The sequence below is a fragment of the Euprymna scolopes genome, chromosome 27, assembly GCF_053919585.1.
Source record: "Euprymna scolopes isolate OS-2025 chromosome 27, ASM5391958v1, whole genome shotgun sequence".
Classification (NCBI taxonomy): domain Eukaryota; kingdom Metazoa; phylum Mollusca; class Cephalopoda; order Sepiida; family Sepiolidae; genus Euprymna; species Euprymna scolopes.
In genome coordinates, this window is record NC_136508.1 from 78,398,918 (window position 1) to 78,411,685 (window position 12,768).

The following is a 12,768-nucleotide window of genomic DNA, read 5'->3' on the forward strand; positions in this document are numbered from 1 at the left end:
ACTTGCCCCCCCCCCCCACCCACGAGGGCAGATATAAAGTTCATCTCCTTGGATTGTGAAAAAAAATTACCTCAGTCTAGAAGGATTCTACAAGAACAGAAAAGATGAAGTATAATATAAAAACAGATACTGTACTTTGTTTCTACCTAAAAGTTGTGATACATTATTCTTCTGATACTGACGGGGATTCTGACAATTATAATGGAGAACAAAGATAATTGGGTACGCACATGACGAGGATGGACCAGTAGAAACATCGTTTATGTTAAATAAAACTGTTTTGTTTTTTTACTTCCGATTTCTGTCAAATCTTGCCGGTGTATACCAAGAAAAAAGGCCCTTCTAATTAATACTCCAGTTTAATTTTAAAACACTGCATAAAAAATTAATTAGTCATTTTCAGGGTTAGGTGCAAGGTAACTATAATAGCGAAATTCAAAATTTTTAATAATGAATTTCAAGGCAAAGAAATGGTCTCTACTTAATTGTCATGTTACAGTAATGAATACATCGAAAAATTACGAAAAATGATAAGGTAGAAAAAAAAGAATTACAGTATAACCCCATGATACGGCATTAAAAATTAGTAACAAAATACAGTACAGTATAATACACATATATATAATTAAATAATATTATGAATAACACAGTAAAGTGGGGCAAATACCATAACCTGGGGGAAAAAACGTATCCTATGGCCATCGTATCCCGGGGGTTTACTGTATTAAAGAAAACATTTTTTGACGAAAATTAGCAAAAATAAAATATTTGGCTAAAAAAAAAAAAAAAAAAACGCCAGAAAATTCCAAAGTGAGGTAAATACAAAATAGACTTCGTGGCTTAGTGGGGAATGCCCTTTTCTCTACCCTGCAACCTCTCTCCCACAGAAGAGACGTTGCGAGCCTATCCTTGTTTTATCGTTATTTCCATGGCAGGTGCTCGTCTGAACTCCAATCTCTGGTCCTCCCTCGCCAATCTTTCATGAAAAATACCCGTCTAGCTGAATCCACTGTCAAAAGTTTCCCCTACTCTTTATCTGTGCCTAAATCAAAACGCGGATTCCATGAACAAAGCTTCTTTCTTAGAACTGCAGTCCTGTGGAACTCTGTTCCGTCTGCCTGCTTCCCACCGGACTACAACTTGGATGTGTTCAAGTCCAACGTTAACAAATTCCTAATGAACCGCCCCCTTAAGTAAACACTTCATCAAATCTCCACACTAACGTAATGTACTTGCAATAACCCTTATCCCTGAGTGGCTTCCGGGCCTTGTTAAGTGGTGATTACTGTAAAAACAAAAAATAAAATAAATAAATAACTATTGCCATTTTTTAAATAATTTGTCTAGCCTTATTTTTAGCATAACTGAGTTACTTCCCTTGTTACGTCATCTTCCCAAACAAATATGGCAATATTTTTTTTATGATAAAGATCGAAAATTTGTGGATTTTTTTTTTTTTTTTAATAACGTGGTAATAATTAAGTACTAGTAAAATGACAATTAAGAAGATAGTTTTTAGTTAAAATTGACAAAAAGTCAGTAGATACAATTGTTTTTTAATCTTTTAATCGATTTTTTTCGTTTTCTGAATTTCGTGAATTTAAATTTTACATAAAAAATATTTTTTATGTAAAATTTAACATAAAAATAATTTTTACTTTTATATGATTTTAATATCTTGTAATAAAGACTAAAAAATATTTTTATTACAAAATCAAGTGATGCTTATTCAAATTGGCATTTATGGCGGCCGTTAAAAGTAAAGAAAATACAGAAAAGTCTGTATGATGTATGCATTCGTTAAAGAAAGAAGATACAACGTTCCAAAAAATTACGTAAATCAGTCAAGTAGTTTTATTGAAAACTAAGAAAATCAAAATTTACTATTTTTCGTGATTTTACTACTAAACTGCATTGAATGTAAGGCTAATTTTTAGTTTCGTTTTACTGTACACATAGATTTGAAAAAAGTTGTCAAAAAAACAATATAACAAATAAATGTATCAAAATGTTATAAGTTACTTTTCTACCTAAATTAATAAGTTTCTAGTTTTTTTATTTAATGTAAAATGTTTATTGGGTTCGAAAATCGTACAGTGTTTATTGATATATGTGAAAAAGACAAATGGCGGCGATGTCTCTGTTAAATATGTTAAGTTTGGGAAAATATGTTAAAACTAAAAAATTATACAAAATACCGTTAGAACCCCACCCAATATATGTTACCGTGACATAGGCTGACATATATTGAGTGAGTTTCTAACTTTAGTTTGAACTCATTTTCCTAGACTTAACGTATTCAACAGAGTCATCGCTGCCATTTGTCTTTTTCAAATTGTTTCAAACACTTTCGAGAAAACAGCGTTTATGGGGTTATGAATGATGGGTAACAATGAATTCACGAATGCCTCGAGGGAGAGAGATAGATGGAGAGTCATAGGTGTCAAATCCTAAACCAGGAAGGATACCACTTAAATGAATGAACTCCACTTCAATCAACAATTGTGGAAAGCTTACATTACTAGGCTAAGCCTCCATTTTAGTCCTAATATTTTGGCAATTATTGATTCGATGTATTCAAAAGGAATCCAGGTAAGTGTTTGTCATTATTTTATGGTCTATTCAGATGCATGTGGGGTTATTTCATTATTTTATGATCTATTCAGATGCATGTGGGGTTATTTCATTATTTTATGATCTATTCAGATGCATGTGGGGTTATTTCTTAAATATCAGAAGATATAAATTTGATCAAAACATCATTTAAAATTTTCGTGTTATTGTTGATTTTTTTTTCTCTTCTTGATACATTTAATAGACTATGCATGTATTATATTATTCTTGCCAAAAAATGAACATCAATAACCTAAAAGTATCTAACAAACAAACAATGGTCCTCTTTTATATATATAACTAGCCTGGGTGTTTGGCGTTGCCCGGGTGTTTGGAGGTGTGTGTTGAGCACAAACAAAAAAAAAGTTGTAGTAGGCAGGCAGGTTCGAACCTGTGAGGCGAAGGCAGAAAAGAAAGTGAAGGTGTGTGTAAGGATGTTGGTTGAGCAAAAAAAAAAAAAAAAAAAAAAAAATAGGAGTAGTAAGTAGGCTTGAACCCATAACTGCCAGAGGAAAAAGAAGTGAAAAAAAAAACAACAAAAAAACAACAACAAACGGTCTTGCCAATATGCCTACCGTGGTTGTGACCTCACAGACGGTCAAAATAACGCCTTTTATCCGACGTCGTGGAAGCAAGGATTGAATGATTTTCAAAAAATGTCAGCGCAAAAATCGACCCTCCCTGTAAAAAACTGCCCAGTTAAGGGTGAAGGAATTAATGTTTTTGGCCAATTTTTCTATATTTGTCGTCTGGAGGATCGAGTTTCAAAATGATACTGATCTCTGTCGAAAGTTTTTGCGATACATACAAATAAAGATACATCTAAACAGACAGGTGAGATTTATATTATAGAAGTAAAATCTTGAACTTATATAAGCAAAATATCTATGACGCTACATAATAAGGGACATAACTCTGGAAAATACCTTTCAAAATGACTTTTTCTTACAATCACCTGCGTTTGTTTTTCTCATCCGTCCAAGGTGAATAATAAACATGAAATTCACACAAAAATGGGCAAATTTAGAGTTTACACCCGGATCCTCATAAACCGGATTTATGGTTAATATTAAGGTTAATGGAAAGCGAGTTTGGGTACAATTTTGTATCAGGTAAACGACAATATATGGGAGATAACTAGTTTACTGATGACAAAAACAATTTAAAATATCGAAAAACATTTTTTTTTAATGAAATTAAGAAAATTGATTTTATTATTGAATTAAATTAGTAAAACAACACATTTTTTATAAGCAACGTAAAAATTTGTTGTTGTTGTTATTATTATTATTATTATTATTATTATTAATATTATTATTATTATTATCATTATTTTTATTATTATTTTAATTATATTATCATTATCATTTTTATCATTATTATCATTATTATTTTTATTATTATCATTATTATCATTATTTTTATCATTATTATTATATTATTATTTTTATTATTTTATTATTTTTATTATTATCATTATTATCATTATTATTATTGTTATTATTATATTATTATTATCATTATTATTATATTTTTATTATCATTATTTTTATTATTATATTATCATTATTATTATATTATTTTTATTATCATTATCATCATTATTATATTATTTTTTTTATTATTATTAAGCATTAATTTTTGGCTGTCTTCCCTTTTTCACACAATAAATAAATAAATAAAAGTGGTAAAAAAAATCAAATATATAACAAATAAATGTTACCAAAGGCAAAATAAGTTACTCTTCTACCTACCTGGATAAGTTTTTAGTGTTTTTACTTAATGCAAAATTTTTATTTGGCTTGAAAAAAAAAAAACAAGTAATGTCGAGCGATGCACAAGGAAAAATGGCCTCCATGTATTTGTTACGCTGTCATTTTTTTCTTGTGCTCGTGTACCACTCGACATTACTTTTTTTTTTTCGAGCAGAATAAACATTTTACATTAAATAAAAACACCAAAAACTTATCCAGCTAGGTAGAAGAGTAACTTATCTTGCCTTTGGTAACATTTATTTGTTATATATTTGATTTTTTTTTACCACTTTTCGAATTGCTGTGGATTGTAAAACATACCCAACCAATCTATCTATTGTCATATTGCAGTAATGAACATATCTAAAAATTACAAAAAAAAAAAAAAAAAACGATGAGGTAAAAAATTAATTATTAATTAAAACAGTTTTCGAAGACAATTAGAGAAAATAATTTTTGTGAAAACAGAAACCGGAGAGCTCGAAACTGAAAATCTTTTGCTAATTGTATTTGGAAACTGTTTTCATTAATAATTCATTTTCTGCCTTAATGTTTTTCGTAATTTTTCAGCTTCTTTTTTGTACCTCAGTGAACAACTTTCTCTCCATTGTCCTTCTTTTTTTTATTTTTATTTTTATTTTTTTTATTAAACTCACTTTTTATAACCTTTGTTCTGCTGATCAACTTATTTGTTTCTTTGGGTTTGTTTTACTAAACACATAGATTCGAAAAAGTTGTCAAAAAACACATATATAGCAAATAAATGTTATCAAATGCAAGATAAGTTATTTTTCTACCTAACTGGATAATTTTTTATTGTTTTTATTAAATGTAACGTGTTTATTCGGCTCAAAAATATACAGTGTTTACCGATGTATTCAAAAAATATACAGTCTTTACCGATGTATTTGAAAAATGCAAATGGCAGCAATCTCATGGCAAGTGCTCAGCTGAGCTTCAATCCATGTTCCCCCCTCGCCAAACTTTCACAAAAAACACTCGTCTAGCCAAAACCACTATCAATAATTTCCCTCACTCTTTATCTGTGCCTAAACCTATATGTAGATTCCATGAACAAAGCTTCTTAGAACTGCATGGCTGTGGAACTCTCTTCCGATTGCCTGCTTTCCAGCTGACTACAATCTGATTGTCTTCAAGTCCAATGCAAACAAGTTTTTGATAAACCGTCCCTCTAAGTAATCCAATTTACAAAATTCTCACTACTTATGTTTACTATGCTATAATCACATTAATTAATGTATACCCATTAACCCTTATCCTCGAGTCGCCTCCGGGCCTAGATAAGTGGTGATTCTTGTGTAAAAAAAAAAAAAAAAAAAAAAAATATCGCTGTTGAACACGGTAAATTTGGGAAAACGAGTTTAAACAAAAAAATTATACAAAATACTGTTAGAAACTCACTCAATATATGTTACCGTGACATAGGCGGACATATATTCGGTGGGTTTCTAACAGTATTTTGTATAATTTTTTTGTTTAAACTCATTTTCCCAAACTTAACTTGTTCAACAGCGAGCATGCCGTCATTTTTCTTTTTAAAATATATCGATAAACATTGTACTATTTTCGAACCGATTACACGTTTTAAAGTGAGTAAAAACACTAAAAACTTATCCAGCTAGGTAGAAGAGTAACTTATCTTGTTTTTGATAACATTTTTTTGTTATACATTTGTTGTTTTTTTTTTTTTTTTATCACTTTTTTGAATCTATGTGTTTAGTAATACAAACCCGTTTCTTTTTTGTTATAATTTTTCTTTTTTTCTTTCTTTCTTGGAGGGGGGTGGCGTTAATAGTATCACACTGTAACGTCAGTAAAAAAAACAAGACTCATTGAAATGGCCTTCTCTTTATTAAGGCCACAAAGCTGCTAGATGTACCAGACGCATTTGAGCCTGATAATATTTACTCTTCTTAGCTTGCCGAGCTACATAAGATCCCATCGCAGCAACCAAGCGAGTGTCAAACAGAAGAACATAGCTAAGCATAAACGAAAGCCTGCATTCTCGTGTGCCAACCGGAAATTGCTATCTTGTAGTGATGGCTTTATTCTCTACAGAAGTGTCCATCACTATGTAGAAACCAAATACAGAGTGTTTGAAAAATCACTATCATAACTTTCGGATTATGTTCCATCTAAAGAAATACAGAAAAAAGTGGTGCTTCTTTAGATTCACCCCAATAACAAAAAACAAAGTTCCACAAAAACTTTATCATGTACTATGGCTGCTTAAGATCAGGGATTGATGACCAATGCATTCAAGAAGATGGCAGATCTCAGTAATGACAACAAATGCGGACTTTGCCACACAGAATTGAAAGTGTGAGTCATCTGGTATTGAGTTGCAAGGTTCTTTTGGGGGAACGGCTACTAAACAGCACGACATGAAGAAGACCATCTGTAAAAAATTAAACATCCAGTGTAGCAGCAAGTCCTGGGAACATCAACCTGAAAGAACAGTTGGAAATGACTTATATACCATACATTACGACCATATAATCCCTACAACCACCTACCTTGAAAATGCTGCTATCAAACCTGGAATGGAATAAGTCAGAGAGAGTGGCAACCTTGGTTGAAGTGAGTGTCCCTAATGATGGAGGTTTGAACAGAGCTGAAAGAGTGAAACAAACCAAATATTAAGGTCTTGTGTCTGATAAGAAAAGAAACTGGAATCTTAGGCAGATATCAATCATACCAGTTATTATAGGTGCCACAGGACTTATGAAGAAGAACCTGACGTCCTACCTAACTAATATTCCTGGGGGACCAAGTGCAAAAGAGATCCAAACAATTGCATTTAAGGAAACAGCGAGGATACTAAAAAGAGCACTCAGTTGGTTTCAATAAAAAGTAGGGGAATATTGGCAGCATTACAATTTTCAAAGAAAGAAAATAAAAATAAAAAAAAAGTGAAACATACACCAAATTTTTTTCAAATATGTCCATTATTTCTGTCTTTAAAAAATAAAATAAAATCCTCCCTGTTTAAATTTAGAAAGCCATTCTTAATACGTGTGATGTAGTCGTTAGATGTTAACACTTGGGACCCACACATATGCAGACAGTCACAAGGAAACAAAGACAAGAAAAGAATTTGACTCAACATTTTTTCAGTTCAAACAACAGACATTTATTTACAGGTGCTTCCAGAATAATGCCTTATCTCTTGTTCAAAAGTTTTCTCATACTCCAACGTGATTAACAAGACTTCGCCGCGTCGTACACATGGTACTCTGTCTTTGTCCAGCTATGTTTAGTACACGTTTTTCCTTGTCGCTCTTGGGTTACATATGTAATATATCTATTTCCGTCCTTCTCGGCCCACATTTTTTTTTTTTTTTTATAATCTTTTTCTTTCCTTTTTCCTTGCAGAGACGTCACCTCACACACAGTTTGGTAATTTGCATATGTTGACTGTTGCCATACGTACGTCCACGCTCTGTTAAACATGGAGGGGGAGGGACTTTCACTCTTTCCTTGCTCATATTAAAGCTTGGATTATGTCCCATGTCCATTGCTATTTATAAGGCTGAAAATGCTGCCAACAGCTTTCACTGACAAAATTTGATTTTACTTTTCTAAGTAGATAGATAGGGGTTGATTATGGAGAATCCCTAAAGGAGTTCCTATTAAGACTTGGTTTCCAAGTTATAGGACATCGTAAAAAATATGAACATGCATCTGGGTGTGTTCACTGCACAGGCCGTGATCATCCACTTGTTGTGCTGCGCAATACCAACATTGGTCAAAGTGTCAATTGCATGCTCTCAGCGCTGCAATGGAAGAATTCTTCATCCAAATAAAAACCCACAACTCCAGTTTAAAAAATTTAAATAAGAATAAAAATAATAATACGTAAATAATATATGATCTCTGCATTTAAAACCTAATTTGTAGGTCTTATACGATTTCATAATTTTACAGATACATTGTGATGCAGCAGCAAATATTTACTGCGGAGTTATTTATCCATTTTATTTTTATTAATGGCTCAAAGTCACCCTAATATGTGTGTCTGCGTTTTGGAAGTTAATATTTTATTAGCTTCTTCACAAGATGAGGTTAGGATGAGAATGCCATCCACATATCTTGTAAAGATGTTGAATTGGTAATTATGTAGTGTGTTTTGTTTCAGTCTATTCGTGTATGTTATAGATAGAAGTCTATTCGTGCATGTTATAGATAGAGGTCTATTCGTGCATGTTATAGATAGAGGTCTATTCGTGCATGTTATAGATAGAGGTCTATTCGTGCATGTTATAGATAGAGGTCTATTCGTGCATGTTATAGATAGAGGTCTATTCGTGCATGTTATAGATAGAGGTCTATTCGTGCATGTTATAGATAGAGGTCTATTCGTGCATGTTATAGATAGAGGTCTATTCGTGCATGTTATAGATAGAGGTCTATTCGTGCATGTTATAGATAGAGGTCTATTCGTGCATGTTATAGATAGAGGTCTATTCGTGCATGTTATAGATAGAGGTCTATTCGTGCATGTTATAGATAGAGGTCTATTCGTGCATGTTATAGATAGAGGTCTATTCGTGCATGTTATAGATAGAGGTCTATTCGTGCATGTTATAGATAGAAGTCTATTCGTGCATGTTATAGATAGAAGTCTAGATAAGCTAGATGCCATGGGAAGTCCTTATATCTGTTTGTATGTTTCTTGTTTATATTGGAAGTGTGTGTTGTCTACTATTATGTTTAGAAGTTGGTGTATATCTTTCCCGGTGAGGTTAAAACAGTATAGATTATTATAGGAGATGTATTCTGTGATTAGGTCCACAGCTGAGTGCGCAGGTACTGATATGTAGAGAGAAACAGCATCTAGGCTGAAGGCGTATCTGTTGTGTTGAAGGTGCTAGGTTCGTGATGATTGTAGTCTATCTACGACTTCTTCAGAGCTGTTAATGTGATCTGGATAGGCGAAAAGCCAGGATATTTTGTATAGTTTTCTTATGCTTGAAATGATGTGTCTGATTTGTGTAGATGGGCTGTTTTTGTGCATTTTTATTAGGTGGACTTCAGAAAATATATTGAAAAGTCAAAAAAAAAAAAAAAAATGGAATTACCTCCCCTTAACAACGTAATTTTTAAACTTAAAAATACAGCGTTCAGAACAAATTTTAAACATAACAGCCGCTTGAGTTAAACCAAAGTCGACAGTACAAAGAGTGGATGTACATTTCTACCCTTAAAGATGAGAGATGCTCTCGAAAAATTTTGGGATTAAATACCATCTACAGTTGAAAAAATACCATCTATAAATCAGGTAAATAAATAATTAAGAAAATATTATTGAATTATTTATCTGCTTACACTGTATAATTCCTGCATTGAAAAGCCTTCAAAAACACCTTTATATTTATATATACTGTATAAGCAAAATCATGACTTCAAAAAAGGTGTTGATAGCAACAAAAAGTGTATTTCATTTTACTTTACAATTGTTTCCATGCCAGAGCGACAATTTCAAACATTATGGCGTTTGAAAATTTTCACAAAACCAGCATTTCTTCAGACATTATGTCAGTTTTTGAGTGGCATAAGAGATTCAAGGAAGGCAGGGAGTCTGTGAGGGATGATGAGAGGTGTGGGAGGAGTAAAGAAGTCAGAACACCACTCTTGACAATAGAACATTGTTTAAAGAAAAAGAAAAATTCCCTTAACGGAAAAGGAGCATGTGAAAAAGATTTACTCTGGAGGTCATGTTCAATTATGAAATATGATAATTTTGTAGCTTACTTTTCAAGTTATCTCTTTTTGGCTTAAAACTTATTGGTATATGAGAATTTACTGGATTACACGAACTCAGTACATTACGTACAAGTCACATATATATATATATATATATATATATATATATATATATATATATATATTAGCAGGGACGCCTGGTCGTAAAATATGCTTAAATATGATATTTTAATTAACGCAGATTTTGTATTTATTATGGAATCAATTCTCTATCAATTATTTCATATTACATTGTACCCAATATATAGTTATGATTTCAAAAGTAAAAAAAAAAAAAAAAGAAAAAAAAAGATTTGAGTGCCATCAACTGAAACCAAAATTGATAATGAGGATTTTTAAAAAAAGTATTGGCGATTATTAAAAAAGAAAGAAAAGAGAAGGACAGAAAAAAAAAAACGAAAAAGGTCAAATAAAACATAGGACAGAAGAAAGAATAAGAAATACCACCACAGAGAATTTTGTAACTGCAGACCCATTACATTTTTTTTTTTTTTTGTTTACTTGCCTCCCCACGAGGGCAGAGTTAGACATTAGTCGGTTTTTAATGTGGGGAGAAACCAACTCCCCAAAAAGGAGCACTCTGGTTAGTAACAAAAATAAAAAAAAATGTATCAATCATGAAGGATTTCCCATCCATTAACCAAGACCAAAAAAGTGTAGCACAACACCTGAAGAACAGATACTACACTTTGATTTTGGCCCGAAAGCAACAATAACTTTTCCTCAAGGTGAAATCCAGTTTTGTGTGATGCGATAAACTCCGCATCATGCACGTTCCCAATTTTGTGGCCTCTTTTCTCCCAACAAAACATTCCTCACTGGCAGCAGTTCTGTTATTTGCATGCATTGCAACTTTGAACATGTCTTGTGCATTCACTGCACTGCCGCGATCATTCTACACGGTGTGTCTGGATTAAAGTTGCACGTCAATCTATCCAGTCAGCACTGCAGCAGAGAGTCCTCGTACCAAGCAAAACCAGAAACTCAGCTTATAAACAAATAAGATATATAGTATTGTTGAAGACTAAAAGGCTGCCCAACGTAGCCCGATCGTAAAATATGCATAAATATTATATTTTAATTTATGCAAATTTCTTATTGATTATGAACAGAAATACCATCGGTATTAAACATAGTGTTAAATTATTTTACAAAAATGAAGCTAAAAAAAAAAAAAAAAATGGAAAGAAACTGAGACATGTGCATGCAAGTATTATGTTTTTTTCTAAACAGGTCACTGTAAATAAATAAAAAAAAAAAAAAAATACTCAAACTGAGATCGAAACCAAAACCTAAAGACAGTGAGTCAAGTACGATAACCATTAGACCAGCTTGCCACGATCTTTAAAAATTGTTTTCAAACATACTTATTTTTAAACAAGGAAGCTGTCATGTTTCATGGCCCCGCATGCGCATTCGTGAAACAGTTGACAAACAGATAAAAATCTGGAGACCTCTAAGTACCAATTTTTAAATTTTGACTCCTTAGCAGCCCTTTCTTTCCAGATGAAAACCGATTATAAGTTTTCCACATGTCTGAATACCCTATATACCAAATTTCAAGTCTGTAGATCAAAAATTTGTTGAGTATATAGGTCCTCACACACATGCACATACATTCGCACTTTTATAGTTACAATAAATATTTATTTAAAAATATTATAGTTAACAATTATTTTTATACCTACAGACACTAGTGTTTCATGCTTCCGCATTCATCAGTGTAGGAAATGATAATTACTGCTGGTTGGGCGATTCAAGTCCAGTGACAAAGTCACTGTTGATTCGTAGGCTAGCATCTTACCTCTTGGCCACCGGCAATTAACAAAAAAATTGAAACAAATGAAGTGTCTTCATACACACAATTCTCATTTTTATAAATATATAGATTACAAATTGTATCCATCTACTTAGTTGACTTGCAACATCAGATTCTTGCTAGACCAGACTCTGGGGAGGAGGCAAACTTTCCGACTGTCCACAATCTCTCTGGTAATATCCAGCAGAAAGAGAGACAAAAGAAGCGGAAGTTTCCTCACTCTTCTAGTCCTGCTGTCATTCTCTATGATTCAGTCACTCACAGTGGCTGGGGGTAAGGTGCACCCCCCCCCCCTGTTAGTAGGATGATAATTGTAATGAACAAAATCCTTATAATTGGGAGGGCAGGGAACTACTATTATACAACTATATTTTTGTCTGACGATACAAGTAAAAACCAAGCCCTATACCAAGACCATACTCTACAATTCTTGAGTAAAATATTACAAGTAATCCAATGCTGGTATGAACATGCCTCTCGTTCATACTCACTGCACTGGTCATGATCGTTTCACCCGTTGTACCAGTCCAAGGTGGTTGTTCAGCTCTGTCAGTGTAACAAAGAGTCCTTGTACCATGCAAAACTTGTACCATGCAAAACCAGAAGTTCAGCTTATAAACAAATAATAAATGTTTGTTATTTTTCAAAATTACAAGTTGTATCCATCTACTTAGTTTAATGACAGGCTTGCAGCATCATATCCTCGCCTGACAAAATACAAAACACGTAAGACACATTAAGGTGGTTCTTTACTGAGAACCCTCAAGAATTCAACCAGCTCATGCAGGTAGCTAT